We start from the raw sequence: 24,819 nt of genomic DNA, 5'->3' as shown, positions 1-24,819 counted from the left end.
TCATCTTAGATATTTCAGAAAATTGTACCAAATCAAATGAGAATTGTTTCTAATTTCTTTCACTTTCTTAGTAATCTTTCTTCACAGTATACTACTAAGGAGAAAAAAGTACATTACAGATAAATATTAGCCTATTTTTCATTTAAATATCATAAATGTCTTAAAGTAAGAACAACAGGTTAGTAGTGGTTGTGTCTGGGTAATTGACACTAGCTGTTGGAATTAGGAGTGTGTTTTTTGTTTTGCTTTATTTTTCTAACTTTTCCATAGAAAATATATAAATGAAAAAATTTAAAATCATACTAAAAAATCAAACTAATTTTATCTTTAATGCAAGTTTCTTTTCTGACTTATACTATTTCCCCAACCTAGTTTTTCCTTTGGCTAAGCTCATTTCCTTTTAGTTTTCGTTCCCATATTATTTTTTGTTCATTAGTTGTGTACTGTGCCTGCTTGCCTGCTTTCCTTTCTTTTCCCTCTCTTCCTCCCTCCTTCCCTTCTGATATGGTTTGGCTGTGTCCCCACCCAAATCTCATCTTGAATTGTAACTCCTATAATCCCCACACATCATGGGAGGAACCCAGTGGGAGGTGATTGCATTATGGGGGTGGGTCTTTCCTGCACTGTTCTTGTGATAGTGAATGAGTCTCATGAGATCTTATTGTTTTAAAGAGTTCCCCTGCACAAGTTCTCTCTCTTTTTGCCTGCTGCCATCCATTTAAGACATGCCTTTGCTCCTCCTTGCCTTCCTCCATGATTGTGAGGCTTCCCCAGCCACATGGAACTGTAAGTCCAATTAAACCTCTTTCTTTTGTAAATTGCCCAATCTTGGCATGTCTTTATCAGCAGCATGAAAATGGACTAATCCTCCCTCCCTCCCTTCGTTTCTTCCCTCCTTCCCTCCTTCTTTTTTCTTTCAACAAGTTCTTGCTTTGTCACTCAGTCTGGAGTGCAGTGGTGTGAACACAGCTCACCATAGCCTTGATCTCCTGAACTCAAGCCATTCTTCCACCTAAGTCTCCCAAGTAGCTAAGACTACATGCACCCACCACCACACCTGGCTAATTTTTGTATTTTTAATAGAGACAGGGTCTTGCCGTGTTGCTCAGGCTAGTCTCGAACTCCTGGGCTCAAGTGATCCTCCTGCCTTGGCCTTCCAAAGTGCTGTGATTACAGGTGTGAGCCACCACACTCGGCCTATATACTGTCTTTCTACATTTTTTTTTTTTCATTTGAATGCAGTCTGTGGTATGATGCTGCAAACTTCAAGTTTGTTCTTGAAGTTTGAGCCTTATGTTACTAAGTTTCATCAAACCATCATCTTCATTCATTTAATAAATGTTGTTAGTGCCAGCCACTATATGTGCTTTAGAATTAGGAGGAATGAACATCGGAAACTGTGCTCTTTTCTCTTCCTCCTCTTTCCTTGGACTGACATACATCTCATTCTGTAAGACCCAATATAAATGTGATTTCCTTCATAAAACCTGAAGTTATCAACTCAATGAATTATTAACCCTCTCCTCTACATTTCTATTACACTATTGTTTCTAACTCTATTTTCTTATTTGATAGTATTTGATGATATGTGTGTTTATTAGTATATATTCTTGCCTAGACTATGGGTTTATTTAGGAGGACTACTGCGTCATTTTATCTTTGCCTGGTGTCCAGCCCTGTGTTGCTCCTTTAGGCAGCCATATCTGTAGGAAAGATGATAAGCCACATAAATTGCATGCTTGGAAATGAGCTTTCTGAGAATAGTGTCCTGAACCTGACCTATATTTTGCCACACCATATCTCGATTGTCAGTCACTTCTCTCGGACTCCAGTGCCACTTTGTGGTGTCCTTTATTTTCTCCCCTCCTTCAGGTATACATCATCCCTTGTCTCTTCTAGACTTTCTCAATCGTGCCCCTTCCCCAGCTTTTTTACTTTGACACAACTTTTTCTTGGAGGTTCAGATCCTGGAGAAAGATCTGGAGACCAGTTACATTTTATACTGAGCAAGCTTTCAATTGTTAGTCTATTCAATAAATAGGTGGGTGAGCAAGTGAATGTTCAGAGGAAACAGACATTTAAAAACTTAATGCTTTTTATAGTAAGTTTGGGGTGAAAGGCAATCAAAAACAATACCATTGGCTGTTTGTGGTATTTATTGGAATGTGGGAAGGCACACAATATAGGCCTGAAAACTTCACTGTGGCATGTGGCCAGTATACTCCTGGTCACCCAGTCCTTCTGCGTCACCATTCTTGTTGATACAGTAATCCTCTTTAAATAAGGGGGAAATAAGAAAAACACAACTCTTTGAACTCAAGTTAGATCAGGAAATTGTGGCAATTTCTGGAATGTCAAGAGTAAAAATAAGAAAGGAAGAATTAATCCTGCTAGCCCAAAATGAGAAGCTGTCACCATCAAAGCTGTAACTCTCTAAATGAATATAACACCTCTGAAAACTCTCACAACTGTGCCAAGTATTTACATGTTCTCTCTGAATGTGGCATCTACAGCAAGTGGTTTTGGTCGTGAAGCACACCATCTGTGTGATTACCCACCCCTTGCTAGAGTACTCTGAACTCAGCAGTTGTACAACAGATGCATTTAAATATACAGTATTCCTGCTCTCATAGTTCAGAATGGGTGTTAGAAACTGAGGGAAAACAACCAGCTTCCTTGAAAACTCAGACTCCATCTGACATTTTTCCAGACACCTTTTGTAACCATGCTCCATGCTATCCTGAAAGATAACAACATTATCATAATAGATTTACACATAGTTAAACCAGGTCAGCCTGACCCAGAACATCAGCAGCTGCTGTCATAATCATTAATGAGTCAGTTAATCCAGAAGGTGAAACCAGATCACTGTTTGGTTTTCATTCAAGTGAAGATCAGTGTAGTCATGGGAAAAACAAGGGTACAGGAGTCAGATTATAAGCAATCCAGTTAGATGAAAAAAAATAGTTTTACTATAATTCATTACTATGATGTATTAGTAGATGTGTCTTTGAAAAGACAACACTAGATGGTTTTTGAGGAACTTACACAATTAAGAATGAAGGATTGAATTCCATCCCCCTCTTTCATGTTTGTTTAAATACTGCACATGCATTCACCAAGGTGTTTTATTCAGGGATGAATTCATCCTAAATGCAGGACTGAGATCTAAAGTTGCATTTATCAGAATGTGTTCCTTAGTAAATGCTGTTGATCCCTTCTGAATCATGGCCTCTCTTGCCTCCAATTGATGCAGTAACATAATGTTCTTTCAGCTGGTCATACACCATGCTGAATGAGGGACGGATATTTCTTACATAAATAGCATAGGTTTTTTTTTTTCTTCATTTTTTCCTGTGGGCCCCTCTCCTGTTTTCCCCATAGTAGTGGTGTATGGGAGACAGGGATAGGGTCAACATTGAAAAACAGCACATGCCAGGAATGGACTGATATCAAGAATTTAAGAGGAGCTATGGATAAAAGATGTATTATGCACATTTATGCAATAAAAGCCTGAACAGTAAATTTAACATGGCCAGAAAATAAATTGTTATTAACATTTTCCTGCAAATTCTGGGTAAGACTTGCATTGTGGTCATCATCATTAGGCACATTAACAACCTTGGGAAGACTCATTGGGAACCAGTGTTCACAGGTGGCCTGATGGTTGAGGAAGCATTGTAAGTGATGTTGTAACCATCATTGTGTAAATAATAAATTTAGGAAACTGCAGAGGCAAGAAGAATTAAATTGTATCAATACAGACTCCAAAGAGCCTTAGTATTGTGAGTCATAACAGCACTGCTACTTTCTTCTCTCAGTGGAAAAAATAAGAAAAACACGAGTATTTTTGAACTCTAATTAGGTCAGAAACTGGCAGCAATTTCTGGAAATGGAGAATTAACTCTGCTAGCACAAAATGAGGAGTTGTCACCATAAAAAGAACATGACAAGATGTTTTTCGGACCTGAACAGGAAGAGATAGTGCCAGGACCCTATGAAGAATCTTCACCTGCCCCAAATGAGTGATAAACAAATACGTAAGTCCCTCTCCTCTGCCCGTTGTTTTAAATCTCCATCAATACATTACCTCACATGGGACTATGGATTCTGAATACAATTTTGATCAAAATAGTTGTATAGACAGAGACTCTGCACAAAAAGATTTGCCACCCAGGACTGCATATACCCCAGAGGTGGCCCTGGTCTGGAAAGCCAGATTAGGTCCTTTTAACTGTTTGATAATTAATAAGTAAAAACTGAAATAATATTTAGATAATGTAACACAATCAAATTTTATTTCAGAATTGTACTATGCAGAGAGGCTGTGTGAGATGAGTTAATGGTTGTGAAAGGAGTGATCATAGGCATGAGAATAGGCGGGAGGCAAATGCAACTGTCCTCATGAGGCTGACTCACATTCAAGTGAAGGAATTGAGGGTCCAAACCTGGCAGGAAATGAGATGGTCATGTCTTTAACAGAATTCGTGATGTCTGAAAGAGAAAGATGAGTTTTGAGGGGAAAGAAAATACGTTTGGAATTTTATATTTTAGAACATTGGTTATTTCATTTGAATTTTGAGAATAATGACAATGGTGGAATATCTGATGAAATTTTGGTTACACTGAAATCCAAAGGTCTTTTGCTATAATTTCTCAGAAACTGTAATTAAACCTTGTAGTAATTAGAAAGCGTATTTAGACATTCAGCAGACCTGCCTTTATCTAAGCACTTCCAAATTAGTTAAATTAGTTCCCAAAACAAGTAGGAGAGAAATGGTTTGGTTTTCTCTGTTTAGGGCTAACTTCATCCTTATCTATATATAGCACAAATTTGAGATCCAATAGAAGGCTACTGGTAAAAAGGTAACCATCAGTTTTGACTTATTTCTGCTGAGGAAAATACAATTTGAAATACATCACCAAATGATTATTCAGTAACGATCCTTGACTTCCATACTGCCCCAGAATGGAAACAGGCCCAATCAATATTAACACATGGGTACAGGAGCATTGCTAAGAGTGGAAGAGAGGTGTTTAGAGGTAGGGGTGTGTGTGTGTGTGTGTGATTAGCACAATGTCTCAGGCCCTCACCAGATGGAAAGTACCCACAGTGGCAAACAATTCAATATCAAGCAAGAATATGAGAGATAAAAATAATTATCAATGGTTATGAAAATTTGACTAATATTTATGTTATTGTAATAAAGGTCCCAGACAGTCTTGGTGACTAAGATTTTCATAGAATATTTGTTGTTTTTACCATGTTGCGAGTTTTCATACATCATGATTACTTTGGCAAAATTCGAAGTGCTGCATACTGAATGATGTGGTTCACAGCAGTGGCAGTAAAAGGACTCTACCTACAATCAAAGAGTCATACTGGGTTATTTTGGATTTAAAAAGATTTAGTAATAGGCTAACATTGGAATAAAATTAAAATTTAAAATTAATGTTTTTGAAGAATTTGTAATAACAATGATAAGTTGTTTTTTTGAAGTTTACAAAAACTTTCTCCCCAGCACTTTTCTTATTACATGTGTAAGATGAGTTAATGGGTGTGAAAGGAGTGATCACAGGCATGAGAATGGGTGGGAGACAAGTACAACTGTCCTTATGAGGGCTGACTCATAAACAAGTGAAGGAATTGAAAATATGGTTGATAAAGGTAATGTTTTGATGATGAGAAAAATTAAAGCACAGAGTTTAAGAAAATTTGATAAACTTAATTAAGCCAAAGGCAGAAAAAATAAGAACTAGAACTTCCAACCCCCTCTGTTCACTTTTCTCAATTTAAAATTTCATCTTTAGAAGGTGAGGTTTATCAGACATAAAATCCAAATCAATTAGATCTAAATGTTGGGAATCTTGAAAGGTTTAGTCATTCTACTGTTTAAGTTCTGTAATGACTAAGAACGTATCTTTTCCTTGTGTTCATCTTCATTGTTCCTATTTTACCCAGAGGGAAACATTCTTTGAGTAGGTTTATAGTAAGAATAGACAAACAATTTAAAACTCAGCTTGTTATACTAATGATTGACAGCTAACTATGTTGTATAATGGGAAGATGTGTTGGCTAGATAACAGAACTTATTATAGACCAGTACTCCCATTATCTAGTTAAGTGTTTTAGGAAAGACTTTCTTTATTCCCTCTCCCCGTCTCACCACTCTCCTTCCCTCTCCCTTCCTTCTTTTCCTTCTGTTCTTTAAGAATCCCACTGTTCTCACCTGAGGAAAGATTGAGGATAATAAGGCCTACCACATAACTAACTGAACCTCCATGTTAGAGAGCTGTTGGGACAATTATATGAGACATGTAAATAACTTTACCTCTTTTTTCCTGTCTCAGTAAATACTACCACAATCCTTCCAGGTCCTCATTAAAACCTTTGGAGTCATCCTGTTTTTTTTCTTCTCCCCCAAACCTATCCAACTACAAGTCCGTTAAGATGTACCCCATATTTACTTTCTCCTTCTCCCCTGCTACCATTCCATCATAGGCCATCCAGAAAACTATAATCACCTCTAACTGGTTACCTTGCTTCTTCTCTTGTCCTCATTCAATTTATTCTCTATCTAGCAGCCAAAATGGGCTTTTAAAAACAAAAATAAAATCATGTAATTTCTCTGTTGAAAAGTCTCCAGCCATTTCCCATAACACTCAGAATAAAATGCAGATTACCTACCATGGCCTCTGAGGCAGGTTCAAGATGGCCACAGATTCTGTGACATTCCCAAAGAAAAGAGAAGTGTCTGACTTTCTTCCCTTTGAATGTGGGCTGGCCTTAATGCCTTGTATGATTAACCAAAAAGGGCAAAGTGGCAGGAGTGATGTTCTGAGACTTCCAGGAGAGGTCATAAGAAGGCGTGGAACTTGGATCAAGGCCTGCTCTGGGGGAAACCAGTCATCACATAAGTCTAACAGTAGCTAGAGACAGCCACGAGACAGCCATGATGCCAACTTGTGAGAAGAGCACACCATGTGGAGAGGCCCTAGAATAGGAGATGCCATGTGAACAAAGAGCACCAAGGGAACAGACATTGAATGAAATCACCTAGTTTTGCAGCTTTAGCTGCCCCAGTAATACTACCCGCATCAGAGATAAATGTCCAGAAGAACTTTCCCATATCGCTGAACTCCAAATTGTGAGCAAAATAAGATGTTTGTTTTAAGCCACTAAGTTTGGAGATATGTCACAGAAATGGATAGCCCCATAGCCTCTCATGCCATAAAAGTGTAATTCTTTCCCATATCTTGGAGTTCATCCCCTTCCATTTTCCCCTTTGCTTGCTGCCCCTGAGCTGCTGTGGCTTCTCTGAACACGTCAAGCTTATTCCTGTGCCACCACCTTGACACGTGTCATAGTCTTTACCCAAATTCGGACCCCAGACCTTTTCATACTTGTGTCCTTGTCATGGAGCTGAAGTGTTAAGTATCAATGGGACTTTCTGATCACTCCATCTGAATTAGCCTCACCATGCCTACATCGTTCTACTTCCTCATTGTACTTTATTTTTCATAGCACTTATAATTCCCTGAAATGATTTTGTTCCTTTATTTATTTCCTACTAACCCTTTTGCAAATGCAAAGTAAACTTTTTGAGACCAGGGTCTTATCTTTGTTTTTCACAAATGCTATTTATAGTGCTATTTATATTCAGTGCTATTTATATTCAATATTTTTCAATGCATGCATGTAAAAGTGCTTCAAACCTAAACAAATTTTATTATTATTGCACCACAAGAAACTATTGCAAAAAACCATTGAGAGCTGGAGAAATATTGACTAGAATCTGCTCAGACATGTTCTAATAAGATATACCAATAAGATGTAGAGAATTAAAAATATCCAACAACATAAAACTTTAAGTCCACTTGAGTCAATCATAACAGTACATTTTCATGTTAATATCTCCTTTAGAAAACTGACAGTTTGGTTGTACTATTTTTCTATTCTCCCTTGGCACATGGCTCAATCTTTAGTTTTTTTTTTTTTCTTTTAACATCTGTCCTTTAATAACAATATTAAAAGTAAGGTGTTTAAGGGTTTAGCCATCCATAAAGTTATGGGACAAAGAGTCCATGAGACTGTTAAGTGTGTTAATCATTTAATATAGGAGGCACTGACCCCTTTCAAAGAAGGAAGAATAAACTCACAATCTGATTTATGTGAATTTTTGTTTTGCTTTACATTTTAACACCCAGTGACCACTTGGGGAGAAGGCTATCACCAATCAATAGTATTTAGGCTACTCAAGAGGAGAGATAACAGAGAGAGCCTAACATATTTGTAGAAAGAGCATCTCTACAAGGATTTAAGAGACAAAAAATTTTGATTCTGTTTCAATAAACTTATTGGTGTGATAAACTGTGTAATTGTCAGTATGTACCAGGAGAGCAAGTTTAATATATATTACAGTAGTACACATTTTAATATAGTCAGCCAGAGAAACTTACTGACTAGTAAGAAACTGAAATGTTAAAATGAAAATCCAGGCGTTGAGATTCCTAGAATCTCTGAAACCATCTTGCATCTCTCTCTCCATCTGCCTGTCAACGTGACTTTCTGAAATAACTAATCTCAAAGGAAGATTTTAGAAAAAAAATCATGTGGATGTGTTTTTTTTTCCCCTAATAAATGCCAATCTTAGGCAGTGTTTTTGTCAGGAGTCTCTGTTCAAGCTTTAAAAGCCAAAAGAAAGATGAAAATGAATACACCAAAATGTAATTTAAAATGCAAATGAAGGATCTGCAGAAAAGCAGCAAAGGCTAATTGTAGTTTTTCTTCATGCTTGGCTCTGTAGACAAAATGTGTTGATGTTACCTTCCTCCTGCTGGGAATGCCCAGGCTGTAGCTGTATTGCCACACTCTGACCTCTCAGATTAAATACACTTGATCTTAAAAAAAAACCCAAACCCCAGTCAGAAATCAGTAGGTACTTAACCCTGTATAGGAATAGGTGGAGAGGCAACCATATGTGACAGTGTGGTTGTTAACCTCTGAGGAATAGGATAGAATAGAAAATAGAATAGAATAGAATAGAATAGAATAGAATAGAATAGAATAGAATAGAATAGAATAGAATAGAATAGAATAGAATAGAAACAGTAGTTTCATATTATAAAGAAAGGGCAACTAATCTATATACTCCAAGGGCTCACGTAGTATAGATTTTTAAAAAATCGAGTCCTGAATCAAGGACACCATTTGTTTTTAAATGACCAAGGCTTCACAAATACTTTAGATTAAGTTGGAGTCAATTCTAAAATGTGCAGTTGTAGCTTCTTTCTTTTTTTTTTTTCAATCCTGTCATACCTGGACACTATGTGCTCTACATTTTGTGGTGAGATTGGATAAATGCATTACTTGCAGCAAAACCTTGTTCACTCTTTTAAAATCTTAGAACTTGTCCAATTAAAAAAAAGCACAAAATAATTTGTAAATTCCAACTTTTACTTTGCTTTTTTTCTTTTCCTGGAATGGATGGATGTTATAATAAATATAAGCAACATTTTATCACAAATGTGAGTGGTCTTGCATATGTGCATTAAGACAGCCTACTCAAAGGTATTACATAGAGTCCTGGAGAAAGAATGGATTTACCAAATAAAATAACTGCTTGGAAAAGTTTAGGTCCAAAAATTATAATTTAGAATTATTTTTAATAGCTCTGGGACTCAAGTGGGATCCATTTCTCCATTATATGTATTAATTAGGGCCACAGAACCTGTGGACAAAAGAGATTGTTTTCTAATTCTCATTCTTCACTATCAAAACTTTAACCACCGTTAATAGAGTTCTACTGGTTCTTCATGCTATTTCCTGCCCTCCAGTATGGGTAATACTGCATTAGAAAATGGTCAGATGGAAACAAGAAGGAGCCTATAAAGGGAAGAGTGTGGATAATTGTATGAACCACACCAGGACATAATGTGGTCTCAGATGTCTCCACATATGCCAAGATTGAGAGGCTGTTGGGATCCTAAGTTAGGGAGGACACAGAGATTCCCTTGTACAGCTTAAGACAGCACAAGGGCTTGGGACTCACAGCTATTGTATTATGTTGCTTTGGACCTATTTCTTCAATTTCTTCGTCTTCCAAGATTTACCATCTGTGTCTTATCCTGCCTGAGAGCCATGGCTCCTTTTAGTAACACATACTTGTACACGTTAAGAGGAAAGGAAGACTTCCTTGTTAAACTCTATCAATTACTCTGTTCAGGGAATCACATCCACCTGTTTGCATGTCTGATGTGGTGTGTTTGAGGGTTTGGCCAGCATATGAAGAAGAGGAAAAGGAGCTGAAGTTCGCTTCTGAACTTTGTGGGACATAGTTTAACCACATGAAGAACAAGATTTAAAGCAAGTTTATAGGTCCAGTCTTAAAATACGCAAAACTGTATTAGAGTTCTTCATGCATAATTGGTTTATTTTCTCTGGGATTTCTTGCCTTTGATTCCAAAGTTTTGAACCCATTATTTTTTCTTTTGAGGAGGGGAGGAAGTGAACTCTGGTGTTTCCTTCTCAGAAGCCACATGACTGAGTTCACTGGTGTGAAAATAAAACCCTTTTATAACAACACTCAGAAATACATTGTTTTCTTCTAGTAATTATTTTTCCATGAATATTTTACTTTGTTTTATAAAATTAAGACTAGGGCTGTCCTTAACTGCCTCTGATGAACAGAATGAGGAGACATTCTAAACACATTTGTTTAGTTGTTTATTTACGATGTGTTATAAATATGATACATATGACATCAAATTGAAAAATAAAATCAGGGGAGGTAAGAGAAGTCCTAATGCAGAAGGATAACAGAAGGTTAATCAGAAAATGAATTTTTTATGAAAAGGAAAATTTTATGAAATGAATGAAATGAATTTTATGAAAATGAAAATTTTATGAAAATGCTCATAAAAATCCCACTTTAGTCCTCTAGTTAATCTTTGGTTGTCAGTGTTGCTTTACATTGACAGTTCTCACCTTTCTCAATTGCTTGAATGTTCCCTTCCCACCCGAACGAAAGGCTCATTTCCTACTTTTCTCAGATAGCCAGTTGTTATTTCTAATGTGAACCTGGCAGTCTGAATAACAACAAAGATACCTTATTTTAAAGTCTACAATTATTGGCTACAAAATATCCAAATATCCTTTTCTGTATCACTAGCTCAGGACAAAGTCTATCCAAAATAAGTAATGAATCTAAGATATTAAGATATTATTTGATTTAGCCTCTACATGATTGTCAAATGTGTTTTAGTATGTATGTTTCTCTGAATTCTTCCTTCCTTAGGACCCTCACATTAAAGTATTTTATTTATGATAATCTTTCCCTTATGCACCTCCATAGAATGATTTTAATAACTGTATTAACACATTATTTTCCTTAATGATTGCAAACACTATAGTATTACTATGCATTAGGCACTATGGTAAATACTAATTGTTAACCCATTTATACTTTAACAACCCTGGATTATAAATACTATGACTGTCTACATTTTACAAATTAGGAAACTGAGGCACAGAGGAATTGATTAGCTGAACAAAGACAACACAGCCAGTAAGCTTGGAATTGCAATTCAAAAGCAGCCGGTGTGGGTCCAGAATTAATGTTATTAACCACATTGATGTGCTTTTTTCCTATAATAATTACTAAAACTTGTGTGTTTATCATCAACAGTGTAATGGAAGAGTAAAGTAATATATCTCCACTATTATTATAGTAGTGGTATTATTGGTAGTGTAGCACTTACTCTACCTAGTATCTACGTGATGCCTTGAAATTGAGGTGCCAAGGAAAACAGATTATTTTCAGCCACTGGGAAATTTGTATAGGGTTACGTGGCTATGCAGTGTGTTTTAGATTCCTAGATCTGAAGAAATAACTCTGTGTCAAAGGTGGTTTGCACAGATTTCTGGATCATTATGAGGAGCCCTGTGGGAGCACAGCATCTGTAGTGGGGTCCAGCTCTGGATTTAGTTACATGACTTTGGGCGAGTTGTCTGATCTCTATAAAACTCTGATTCTTTCTTTATAAAAAATCAGATAATTATGATCCCTCAGGATGCTGGGAGGTGATATTAAAAACTGACAACTGTCATGTGCTGTATCAATAAAAGTTTTGCTAGAGTTTTAGCAGAGAAAAATAATTGTAGACTTGAATCACCACTTTGCATATAACAGTTAAGGCAAGTAGAAGTCAAAGGAATCTGCACTGTAGAGGTTTCCACATTGTAAGTAGGCATATCCAATGTGTGTCATTCTTGTATGGACCAAATGGCAATAGTTTATTAGCAGTGAATGTGCTATTGATTATATTAACAGATGCATTAGATTTTTATAATGCAGACTTAAAAAATAAAACATATGACCGAGATTGATAGTTCCTACTTCAGTATCCATTTTCCTGTCTTGCCTTAGTAACAAACCTGGCACATTGTGGCCTAGAAATTAAAAATGTACAAACAAACGACATTACCCTTCTTTCTTTGCAACTAGGTATCCCTATGTGACTAAGTTTTGGAAAATATAATGTAAGTGGAAATATTTGGTTGAAATTATGGGAAGATTGTTGAAAGGGAACCAAGTCAGTAGGGAAGATTTTTTTTTATCCCTTTATATTTACTCCCTCTGTTGCCATGACTGTGGATATGATGTTTGGAACTCCAGCATGAGCTTCATGGGCTATGAAACAAAAGTGAAAGACAGCTTTCTTTTCCATCTTGCAAGATGGCAGATGAAAAAGTTGATAAGCTGGATACTAAGGAGGAAAAACCTGATGCCAAGAGGGCTGATGCCAGTGGTAACATTAAAAAGGCTAACCTTCAGGCTAAAATGTCCAAGAAGAGGAAGGCCCACTGCAGCCAAGGTCCTGTTCTCATCAGAGGAATTGGCAGATATTTTTGGTCTGCCATGTATTCCCAAAAGGCCATGAACAAGAAGTACTCAACTGCTAAATACAGAATTGAAAGATTCTTGCAACTGTTACAAAACCAGTTGATGGTGACAAGAATGGTGGTAACCCGGTGGTTAAACTTTGCATAATGTGTAGCTATGATCCTATTGAAGATGTGCCTTCAAAGCCGTTGAGCCACAGCAAGAAACCCTTCAATCGGCATGTGAGAAAACTATAGGCTAGCATCTTTCCTGGGACCATTCTGATCATCCTCACTGAATGCCACAGAGGCAAGCAGGTGGTTTTTCTGAAGCAGCTGGGCAATGGCTTGCAACTTGTGACTGGAATACTGGTCCTCAATCTAGTTCCTCTATGAAGAACACACCAAAAATCTGTCATTGGCACTTCCTCAAAAATTGATATCAGCAGTGTGAAAATCCCAAAACATCTCACTGATGTATACTTCAAGAAAAAGCAGCTGTGGAAACACAGACACTAGGAAGGTGAGATTTTTGACCAAGAAAATGAGAAATACAAGACTATAGAGCAGTGCAAGGCTGATCAGAGAGCTGTGGACTCACAAACTTTACCAAAAATCAAAGCGAGCTGTCAGCTCCAGGGCTACCTGTGATCTGTTTGCCCCAATGAATGGAGTTTATCCTCAAATATTGGTGCTGTAAATTTCTTACAAAGAACCCAATTAAATAACCAATATATTTTTTAAGTAGAAGATGGGATTTATAACAGTGGAGCAAAATTATAGCAGCCAGAATTCTTGATGATATCATGGGTTCCTTGTATCAGTTATGGGCTATTTCAAGATTTCTTTTATGATAAGAATATTAAAAGAAAAAAAACTAAAGACATTTAAATAACTGGTATTTTGATATCAATTACCAAATCAGTCTTAACTTGCATACCATATTACTAATCTTCAATTAAATTAAGTAAACATTTTTATATAGTTATTGAGTGTACATCAGCTTGTGAAAATACATTGTTATTGAGTTTTGATTGAATCTAAGGTCTGACTATCCTGAAGTAGCAAAGGAATCTTAAAGTTATTAAATATATGTACTTAAGTTAAAAAGGCATTTTTCTGCATTAGATCACTGAATTCAGAAAATTTATATATAGAATCAGACTTGAAGCTGTAATAATATCTACTATTTATAACCAACACTTTGGTTTTAGTAAAATAACATTATGTTAAATTAAGTTGATAACTTTATTATATTCATAGTTTTGACTACTTCTATTTTATTATCAATGTTGTTTATCTCTAAGCATAAGAAGTTTTTATTTAATATGAAAAGGAGCTTCCATGATTATTATTTTCTTTTAGAAGGGAAGAATAATTTTTTCAAGTTTGAAAAATAACACTTCTGAGTATGACAAAAATTATATTACTATATTAGCTATAAATTAATCTGAAGACAATAGATAGAATTGATAGAGAACAGAGAATTCAGCTACAACAGTTTTTGCTGAAGTATCCCTGTCCTGAATCCGTCTCCCTGTCCTAAATCCAGAAGGTTTTTTTCCTGACTTACTAAGAAATTTATATCGTCACTTTATTTAAGCAAAACAAACTCTAGGATTGTCTGAGAAATATCTCCATCATTGTAATAGTAACTTTAAAAATTAGCCCCTTTATCTTCATCCAACTGTCTTTCTCTTCCAACTATATCTGGCCTGTTCCAGACTATATTCTCTCTTGTATTTACTTTTAATTCAGTCTTGAGGTCTCCTCTGGAGAGTGGCTATAAGCTCTAGCCTTGCCCTGATGGGGTTCCAGGGGTGACCATAGTTGATGTTTACAATATGGCTTTCACAGGATTCTTCTTTATCCTGGCGGATGGCCTAACACCTAAGTATCTGACCTGTGACCAGGCATCCCTCTCCTGGGAAACTTGTTTATGCCATCGGATGCACTGTGGTTCTTCTCTAATCTGTGCCCAGTTTATCCCTACCAAGACAGCCACCTTCCAGAACAGCACTGATCAGAAGGAGAGTTAGGTTCAGATGTATTAGTCAGGTGAGACAGAGGTGGCAGCACAACAAACACATAAAATAACAGAAGAAATTTTTACTACTTACCAATCTTAGAGAAAAGAGGGCAATACGTCTTGCAGGACCAGTGGGGTCTGGGACACACATGCTCAACTAGCAGGTGGGGAGCAAGAGAGAGAGGAGGGACCAGAGGACCAAAGCCTTTATTGGGGTTCAGAGTGTTACCCAAACAGGTTTCACAGGGCAAGTTCTAATTGGTGGGTTTAAAGCAAGCAGGCACGTGTTCCAGGACGTCATGCTATGACTGAGAAGTGGTCAGTGTGACATATCTGAACAGAGTGGGAGGTCTGTGGGGACAGTCAAGTAGGTTGGACCTAGCTGTCCCATGTGGAAAGGGTCACCAGGAAGTTGTTGTTGCACAAGGCAAACATCTGGATCAATCACATTGAGAAACTGGTAGGAGGCAGAGAATTGGAAACTGTCAAGAGTGACTATGCCCTGTTTCTGTATAAGAAAGTCCAACTTATATTTAAATGAATACGGAGGCAATATAAAATTATAAGAATTCACTAGATCCTGAATTCCAGAGCCATTTTTTTCTGGTAAGAAACAAGCCACATCTTGATTAGCCATGCATGGGGGTATTATTGTTATAGTAGCAAACACAACCATGTGAAAATAATTAAGATTCACCCTCAATGGTGGAGAATGGCTGGTTGCTTCATAATGCAAGCTGTGGCAGAAATGGAGTGAACATGCTGACTCTCAAGGAGAGCTCAATGGCCCTTATAACTTTTCTGGAAGGAACACCATAATGTGTAATAGAACCAACACTGGCTTTGGAGGAAGAAACTCATGTGTTTGAAGCTCCACTCTGCCACTTAGTTCTGTATGTCTGTTGGTAAATAATTTGCCCTCTCTGAACAGAAGTTTCCTTGTACATAAAATAGGGGTAATAATACTTATCTTGGAAGATTGTTGTGAAGATTATGGATTGTATGGACTTATGGGCAAAATGCTAATGCAGGACCTGACACCGCAGGTGTTCAGCTCATGGTAGCTGTTATTATTACCAGCCTCGATTGTGACTTTCTTATATTGTGATGAAGAAATGCAGTGAAAGCCTCAAGGTCTCAAAGGTGAAAGAGACAAAAAATTAAGAAACAGGGCAAAGTAATAATACCACAGTGAATCAACTTATATCCTTGTCGTGTTCCTGTTTTCAAGGGAGGATTTTGTCTTTTTCTCCCCTTCACAATCTAGCCCATGACAAGCATCCTCTAAGGTGGCTGTGTATAACATGGCACTATGGTGGAGGAAAAAAGTGCTACCAATTTATTACCAATTACAGTTTATAATCTGGGATGAGGTTAAAAATACTTGATAACTGAATAGCAGAAGCACCTGTGTTGCACACACCAACTCCTAGCCTATATCAGCCTCACTTCTTTCCAAGAACAGTCAGAATGAACACTTAGACTGTGCCAGTGCGGACCTTTTCACTAAGTAAGCAGCTGTTTTGATATATTAGGAAATGCCTGAATAAGAAGGAACACGACTGTAACTACATGACTTTACTACTCTTATGCGAGCTGCTTGGAGACATACTCTGTAAAATGTATCAACTTTTGCTTGGTTTTCACTTTCAAAAATTGTTTTTGTCAACAAGGAAAATTTCCAATTCCTTAACAAGTGGAAAATAATCAGAGTTTTAATCTTGCACCTCATAGTAATAGCGTAGTAATTGGTATTTTCTCAGTATGTGCACCAAATATTTAAAAAAAAAACTTGAGAACTTTCACCTTGGCAAATATGTAATTTTAAAAGATCATAGGAGACAAAGAGTAACCAAATATCCAATATTTCAATTTAGTCTAAAATCAGCAGTAATTCAAGTAAATATGAACTGGGTGGTTTTTTAAAATATGAAAATGTGACTTTGTTTCTAAAATTTAGCTTGGAGACATGTTAAATTGGTCTTGGAAGTTTCTAAGAATCCTTTTACCTTCAGGCTGAGGAGAAACATTTAGCAAGCTCATACTAACAGTGTTGGAAAGGGAAGAAGTATAGGAAACCAAAACTCAGTTTTTGATTAGCACTATACTCATGATATTTCTAAAGACAAATTGGTTGTTTCCAAATCCTTTGGCTGGTCGGAATCCTAGGGAATTTGCCCATTGTTGGCACTGTGGTCTTTGGAGTGTATTTGTATACTGGAAACCCAAAGGATGCAGGAAACGTGGGTTGGTTACATATTCTAAACCTCTTAAGGATGACAAAAAAGCACCCACAGCTCTGCAGGGGATGGCATTTTAGGAAGAATCATTGCTTGTACTGTGCTGTATTCCCATTTAATGTATGTTAGGAATGTCTGAAAGGTATTCAAAACCTCCAGATTCACTTTCTATTGACTAGATGGACCATACTGGTAGAGCTCCTGGTACGCTGATTCTCAATCTGAAGCCAAGGGTACAGCTAGGGCTGTGTTTTCTCTGCCAGTACAGTGAATTAATCATGGGATAACTGGCAGAATTCAGCTCTGGGTCAATTTTCAGTACAAACTCTATTACTGTGTCTAACAAGGTTGTATGAACTGCCTATTTATGTATGCAGAAATGCTCTATATAGACAACATTATCTGGTATAAACTGAACTGCACTTGTGCCAAGAAAATAGCTCCACATGCTGCAGACATCTTGGCTCTCTTCTGCTGCTTTTCAGGTGGTGTGAATTCTGGCAGGAGCCAAAAGTCAAACTCCAGGATAGAGCCTGGGTCTCTGGCCCACCAGCTATGGTGGGCAGCTTCATAGAGCACATGAGGCAGCTCCAGCTGGCAAGCAGCCCCTTCCTTTTAATTAAAGCCATTGGCACCTTCGGTAGGGGAGAAACAGAAATGGGAATGAGGTGGTCTTCACTGTACACTGAGGGTGTCAAAACTGATATCTTCATTAAAATAGCTTAAGCTGAACTTATCTGAAAATATCAAAAATTTATTACAGGGAGTCTAAAGCTTTATTCTCATCATCATCATTGGGGAGGGATCAGGGGCAGACTTAAATAATATCTTGAAGACTCCTAGGCTCCTGGAGTGGAACTGTTATGACTTGGCACCAATGTTGCTAGAACATCTTGTAAGCAGGTACAATGCCAAATGAACACATGTGAACAAGAATGCTCAGCAAGGAGGAAATGTTTATTTTATCAGTGAGTATCATAACTAGAAATAGGATAGAACTGATCCATCTGCTTCACGGACACAGCCATCCAGGCTTCAAGACAATAGATAACTGGTGCAGAAGTTGGTGGCAAAAAGAAAAAAAAAAAAAAGATTGTGCATCTGTCCCCTAGTCAAGCCTACTAAACAAGCATTTTCTAAGGTCTAAGCATATTTTACCTGCCCATGCTCCCAGAGAAGGGAAACATTGGAAATCAAATCTGTATGCTTTGCTGCTCATTAGACATTGTTATTCTCTGGGCAAGTAGGGAGAAGAGTGGCTAATTGTTTTGCTGCCTTTTGCATGTATATTATTGATAAAGACTACATAGTTTCATTGATAGTTCATAAATTTGCAGATAATATGAGAAGGAAAAGGAAATTCAGTGTGTGTCAAGAGCAAACAACTTGGTTTATTTCTTCTTATATGGTACCCTAACATTGTCTTTGGAGACAGTTTTCCTTTTCTTTCCTTTTTAAAGTACAACTTTATTGAAATATAAGTGACATACATTATACTGCATATATGTAAAGTGTAAAATTGATAAGGTTATGTATCTATCCATGAAATATCACAAGTAAGATAATTAACATGTTCATCACTCCCAAAGGTTTTCTTATGCCTTGTTGTAATCCTTTCTTCCTGTTACACCCCATCTTTCTCACTCTCTTTCCCCTTTCCCAGGCAACCACTCAGCTGCTTTTTGTTCCTATAGATTACTTTGCATTTTCTAGAATTTTATCTAATTAGGATCATATAAAATGTCTTCTTTTTTGTCTAGTTTCTTTAACTTATTACACTTATTTTGAGATTCATCCATATGATTATGTGCCAACAGTTCATTCTTTTGTATTGTAGAGCAGTAGCCTGTTACATGGATAAAGGACCATTTGTTTTTTCATTCACATTTTGATGGTATTTGGATTTTTTCCATTTTTTTTTACTATTACAAATAAAACTGCTATGAACATTCAAGTACAATACTTTGCATGGACAGTTGCTTTTATTTCTCTTGGGTAAATATCTAGGAGTAAAATGGCTGACTCTTATTTATTTAAGAAACTGTCTACCTGTTTTCCAAAGCGGTTGCACTGTTTTACATTTCCATCAGCAGTGTATAAGGTTCTAGTTCTTCCACATTCTTATAGACATTAGATATGGTAAGTTTTAAAATTTTATTCGTCTTAATAGGTGTGTCATGGTACCTCAATGCAGTTTTAATTTTCATTTCCTTAATGACTAATGATGTTGAACATCTTTTCATCTGTTTATTTGCAGTCAGCATGAATTCTTTGGGGGAGGTGTCTGTTCAAATATTTTGCCCATTAAAATTTTTTTCTTATTGAGTTTTGAGATTTCTTTATGTATCCTTTAAGTTCATCCTTTATCAAATATATGATTTGCAAATCTTGTCTTCCTAATCTGTGGCATTTCACTCTCTTAATGGCATTTTTAAAAGAGGAGGTTTTTAATTTTGATGAAGTCCAATTTCTCAATTTTGTTTTGATAGATCTTACTTTTGGTGCAGTACTCAAGGAGTCTTAGCTTAACCTAAGGTCCCATTCTTCTACATTTCCTGTTTCTCTCTCTTTTTATTCCTTGGTGCCTGGAGCAGAAGTGGCAGAGCTGGTTTGTAGATGTGAAGAGATTCCTGTTTTCTGCATTGAATAGCTCTGTGCAATCTGGCTACTTGCCATTTGGATTTAAAGCATTAGAAAAAAGACAGGAGCAGGAGACTTGAAAAGTTTCTGTGAAACCTCACATTATAACTAAGAAAAGAAAGCCACTAATTGCTTTCAGAGAACTTGTCAAGAAGGTTTCAGATGTACTCGCAGTCGGTTTTTCCAAGAAAAAGCAAAAGCAGTTTTATACAGTATTTTGAAATGTTAACCAGATTTCTTAAAACTTGTGTTTTGATAGCTAAACAATAATAGAAATAAAATCTGGTAAAAGTTGTTACCTAATTCAGTGAACTTTTCAAAGTTTTTATTTTCTTATTTTTATGGAAAAGAATAACCAAAACATTCACAGAGTGAAGAGTCTGCAATACTAGGGCAAAGCACTTGTTTGGCACAACAGGAAAATAACTGCATCATACCAGAGTGGGAACACATGCAGCTCTTCTCTAGTTTCTAAATCTGAAAGCAGCATTATTATCAGGTGGTGATTACATTTTTGGAGTGAAACAGTGAATTTGTCAAAGCACTTATCTATTCTGCTTTTGGTAATACTAGCTTATGCTTTTTTCTTTTCCAAATGCTTTTTATATAAACTATCTGATGGCATTCTCATCACTGATATTACTATACATATTAGAGAAGTTAGGAACTTGAAGAAAAGTTAAGTATTTTGCTCAAGGTAACATTGCCAGTTAGCAGAAAAACCAGGATATAAACATTTTCTTTCTCTAATAGTTTCTCCGCTGTTAGGTGCTGCTCCTTAAAAAAAACAAAGCACCTCTCTCTGTCAGTGGGATGTTTAACTGTACCCAGTTCTGCTTCTGTTAATATCCATCAATAGATGAGAGTTAAAATATTCTTTCTTTTACTTTGTGTTCTCTCTAATTTAGATTTTATATTTTTGTAATATGAGCTTAGAGAATGACTCAAAATAAACAATGTTGGTACTGAATGAGCAGTTCTAAAAACTTAAAATTTAATTCACTTAGGTTATAATAATGCAGATCTCAATATTCCATTTGGTCACAATTTTAGGAAATATTTGTTATTAATTATAATTCTGGTATAAACTACATTTGTTGAAATTGCTTTAATTCAAGGCAGCTTCTGTAGGATATTTTTCAAAACATCCCAGTGTTCTGAGTCATCAAATACAGAAATAAAGCCTGTCCCTTAAGACATCTACCTTAAAGGAAACCTTATAACTGTGAAAAGAAAATTATTTGAAAAGTTTCCATTTAACTTAATTAAATATTTATAGAGCAGATAATCTAAAAGAGTTGCTTAGTTAATGCTAGGTGATCCTTTTACTGAATATCTATTTTGATCTTATCACTCATATTGCTCATTACTTTTAAGACTTTTGATCATTTTACAGAAGACTTGGGTCTTCTGTGTTCTGAGGTTTAGGTTTAAAACTATGACACTACACCAAGGAGGGTGTCTATCGCTAAAGCTGGTTTAAATAGTTTAACATGCAGTCAGAAAATTTGTTTTGCATTGACAATATAAAAGCTAGCTGAAGGGTATGGAAATGCTCATATACGAGGGAGGGAGAGAAGGTTAAATTTCTTGCCATGGGCCACACTGGAGCAACTGTTAACAATTTAAACAAGGATTATTTTTTAAGCAAAACCATGCAAGCATGGTTTCTTTCCTTGAGGCAGGCAAAGGACATGGCTGGGCTCATACATTTTTAGCAGCTGGCATGTTAATGAGATAATTTCTATTGAAATGAGCTAAATACTATTACCATTTGTGGACTTCCAACTGATTCTAAGGCATTTATTAAACTTCAAAAAGTGCTCCAGAATCAATTCAAAGTCCATTTTTAGATTCATGTGTATGTTGGTACCTATATACATGAACAGTCAATGTTTATGCTTATGTGACTTGGCTCATGAAGTGTCCAGATTTCTTAAAGCTTGTGTTTTGATAGCTAAACAATAATAGAAATAAAATCTGGTAAAAGTTGTTACCTAATTCAGTGAACTTTTCAAAGTTTTTATTTTCTTATTTTTACTGAAAAGAATAACCAAAACATTCACGGAGTGAAGAGTCTGCAATACTAGGGCAAAGCACTTGTTTGGCACAACAGGAAAATAACTGCGTCATACCAAAGTGGGAACACATGCAGCTCTTCTCTAGTTTCTAAATCTGAAAGCAGCATTATTATCAGGTGGTGATTACATTTTTGGAGTGAAACAGTGAATTTGTCAAAGCACTTATCTATTCTGCTTTTGGTAATACTAGCTTATGCTTTTTTCTTTTCCAAGTTATTTTTATATAAACTATCTGATGGCATTTTCATCACTGATATTACTATACATACTAGAGAAGTTAGGAAGTTGAAGAAAAGTTAAGTATTTTGCTCAAGGTAACCTTGCCAGTTAGCAGAAAAACCAGGATACAAATATTTTCTTTCTCTAATAGTTTCTCCACTGTTAGGTGCTGCTCCTTTAAAAAAAAAAAAACAAAGCACCTCTTTCTGTCAGTGAGATGTTTAACTGTACCCAGTTCTGCTTCTTTTAATATCTATCAATAGATGAGAGTTAAAAAATGAATGTTAATGGATTTGGTAGCAGAAGAATGAGAGCCCTGAAGAAGTCACGTGTGCTATCCGGACACCCAGTATCCTAGTTGCAGAAAACAGATGTTCTGCATCATGACTTTTAGATTTCAGACTATGAGTCTGCATGGAGAAGTGTGCCTCTCATTAAAGCTGCTTTCAAGTGATCTTTCCTGCAGATTCAGCTGAGAGGAGGCCTATCCGTGACTGCTCTGCTGTAGGATAGGCATACTCCATGGTCTGCTTCTCAGCCAAGGTCTATCTTTGAGATCTCTGTCCCTTTTACAAATGGGGAAACTCATGTCCTAATTAAAAAATAAAACCAAATGCCTGTGACATGTGGAGCATAGCAGGGACAGGAGCTAAGGTGAAATACTTAGGTATGCCTGGCTGATATTTGCTCTAATTGGACACAGTACATTTGATGGGTGTGTTAGTCAGCTTAGACTGTCATAACAAAGCACCATAGAGTTTGTGGCTTAAACAACAGAGATTTATTTTCTTACAGTTCTGAAGGCCAGAAGTCCCTGATCAGTGTCTGATGAGGGCTTTTTTCTTCGCTTTCTGATGGCTGCCTTCTCTGTGTATCCTCACGTGGCCTTCCCTCATTGAGTACATGTGGAGAAAAAGAGAGACACCAAGCTCTCTGGTGTCTCCTTTTTACAATGGCATTAATCTCATCATGAGGGCATCACCCTCATTTAACCCTAAGTACCTCCCAAAGATCCCACTCCAAATACCATGACATTGGGGGTTAAAGTTTCAACATATACATTTGAGGGGGAGACAGACATTCAGTCCATAAGAAATGGCATATGTGGCATCCATATGTGGGGAAGTTGTCCCTCAGCTGTTGTAAATGTGGGTCTGGACTCAAGAGTGAGATCTGATGTGGAGTTAGATATATCTTGATAGATATAGATGAGTTTCCTCTGCAGGTCACTGTTTCCCCAACTTCTCTTTACTGTGAGTATTGTCAAGGTCTCAGCCCCAGGAATTCTTACTTCTCATGCTACTACAACACTCCCTGGAAATCTCATCCTTGCTTATGGCTTCTACCACCACATGCAAATTGGTTAAAAATAATGCAAAACTTCCCAATCTAGTGTCCTATTTTTTCTGACATTTCTTCCAACTATATCCTAAACATTTCCTTCTAAATGTCCGTATTGGTGTCTGACACTTGAGAATTTCAGATTTAAACTCATTATTTTTTCTCAAATACCCACCCTCAATAACAAATAAGTAAACTTTTTATTTCCTCTGCCTAAAGTAACAACACCACTCATCATTCAGGTGACCGTTCAGTGATGAAGCCCTGTCTCCCTGTACTCGTTTCCTATTGCTGCTATCACATATCACCACAAATATAGTAGCTTAAACAGTACAAATTTATTATGTACAGTTTGGAGGTCAGAAGTCTGACACGTTTCTAACCGGGCTAATATAAGGTGTCAGCAGGGCTGTGTTCCTTTCTGGAGGCTCTGGGGGAATCTATTTCTTTGCCAGCTGGAGGCCATCCACATTCCTTGGTTCATGGCCTTTCTTCCACCTTCAAAGTCTTCAACATCAAGCCGAGTCCATTTCAGACTGCCGTCTCTGTTTCTTCAGATTTCCTCTCCTACTTTTAAGTATACACTTGTGATTAATTGGGCTCACCCAGATAATTCAGAGTAACCATGCTATTTTAAGGTCAGCTGATCATCTTCCTTAATTCCATCTACATCCTTAACTTATCTTTGTCATGTGACATAACATATTCACAGGTTCTGGGGTTTAGGACTTGGACATCTCTGAGGGGCCATAATTCTTCTTCCCACACTCTCCTCTATTCCATATCCCATGAACCCACAACCCCTTCAACATACCTTATGCTGCTTTATTTTTCTTCATTGCATTTATTATTATCTAATGTATGATTATAGATTTACTTATTTTTTGCTTCCTGCACTGGAATGCAAGCATCACAAGAAGACTTCGTCTTCTCTGTGGCTGCATCTAGAGCCATGCCAGAGACATAGTAGGTGCTCAAGAAATATCCTTCGAATACATGAATGAAAGAAAATCTGGTTTCTCACTGAAGACTGTCAGTTTGACCTAGATGGTGTGTTTCCATATCCATTCCCTTTTATTCATACTCACTGTCCTTTGTATTATTTCACTTTTTTTCCCTCAAGAATTTTCACTATTTTAGTAAATTAATAGACAGTGTACTTCAGTTTCTATCCTGTTTCTAAACCACAAATCTGTTCATCTTAACCTTCTACTTAAAACCCTTCAATGGCTCTTTGGCAAAGTTTATGAGATTATGTGTAATCCGCCTCTGCCCATCATTTCCTCATATTCTTCTTTACGTTACATACTCCATGTTCCAGAGATTCTGGAATATTTGTTCATGTTTCGTATCTTACCTTCTTTGACTATATAAAGAAATATCCCT

The 24,819-nt window shown here is 36.7% G+C and overlaps 1 pseudogene; it reads left to right on the top strand.

The window, feature by feature from the left end:
* The first annotated feature begins 12,737 nt into the window (after positions 1 to 12,737).
* Positions 12,738 to 13,583, top strand: LOC100971316 (large ribosomal subunit protein eL6-like; annotated as a pseudogene).
* Positions 13,584 to 24,819: the final 11,236 nt, after the last annotated feature.

Source organism: Pan paniscus, chromosome 3 (genome assembly GCF_029289425.2).
Source record: "Pan paniscus chromosome 3, NHGRI_mPanPan1-v2.0_pri, whole genome shotgun sequence".
NCBI classification, from domain to species: domain Eukaryota; kingdom Metazoa; phylum Chordata; class Mammalia; order Primates; family Hominidae; genus Pan; species Pan paniscus.
The sequence above is the reverse complement of the archived record's forward strand: the minus strand, read 5'-3'. Positions and strand labels throughout refer to the sequence as shown.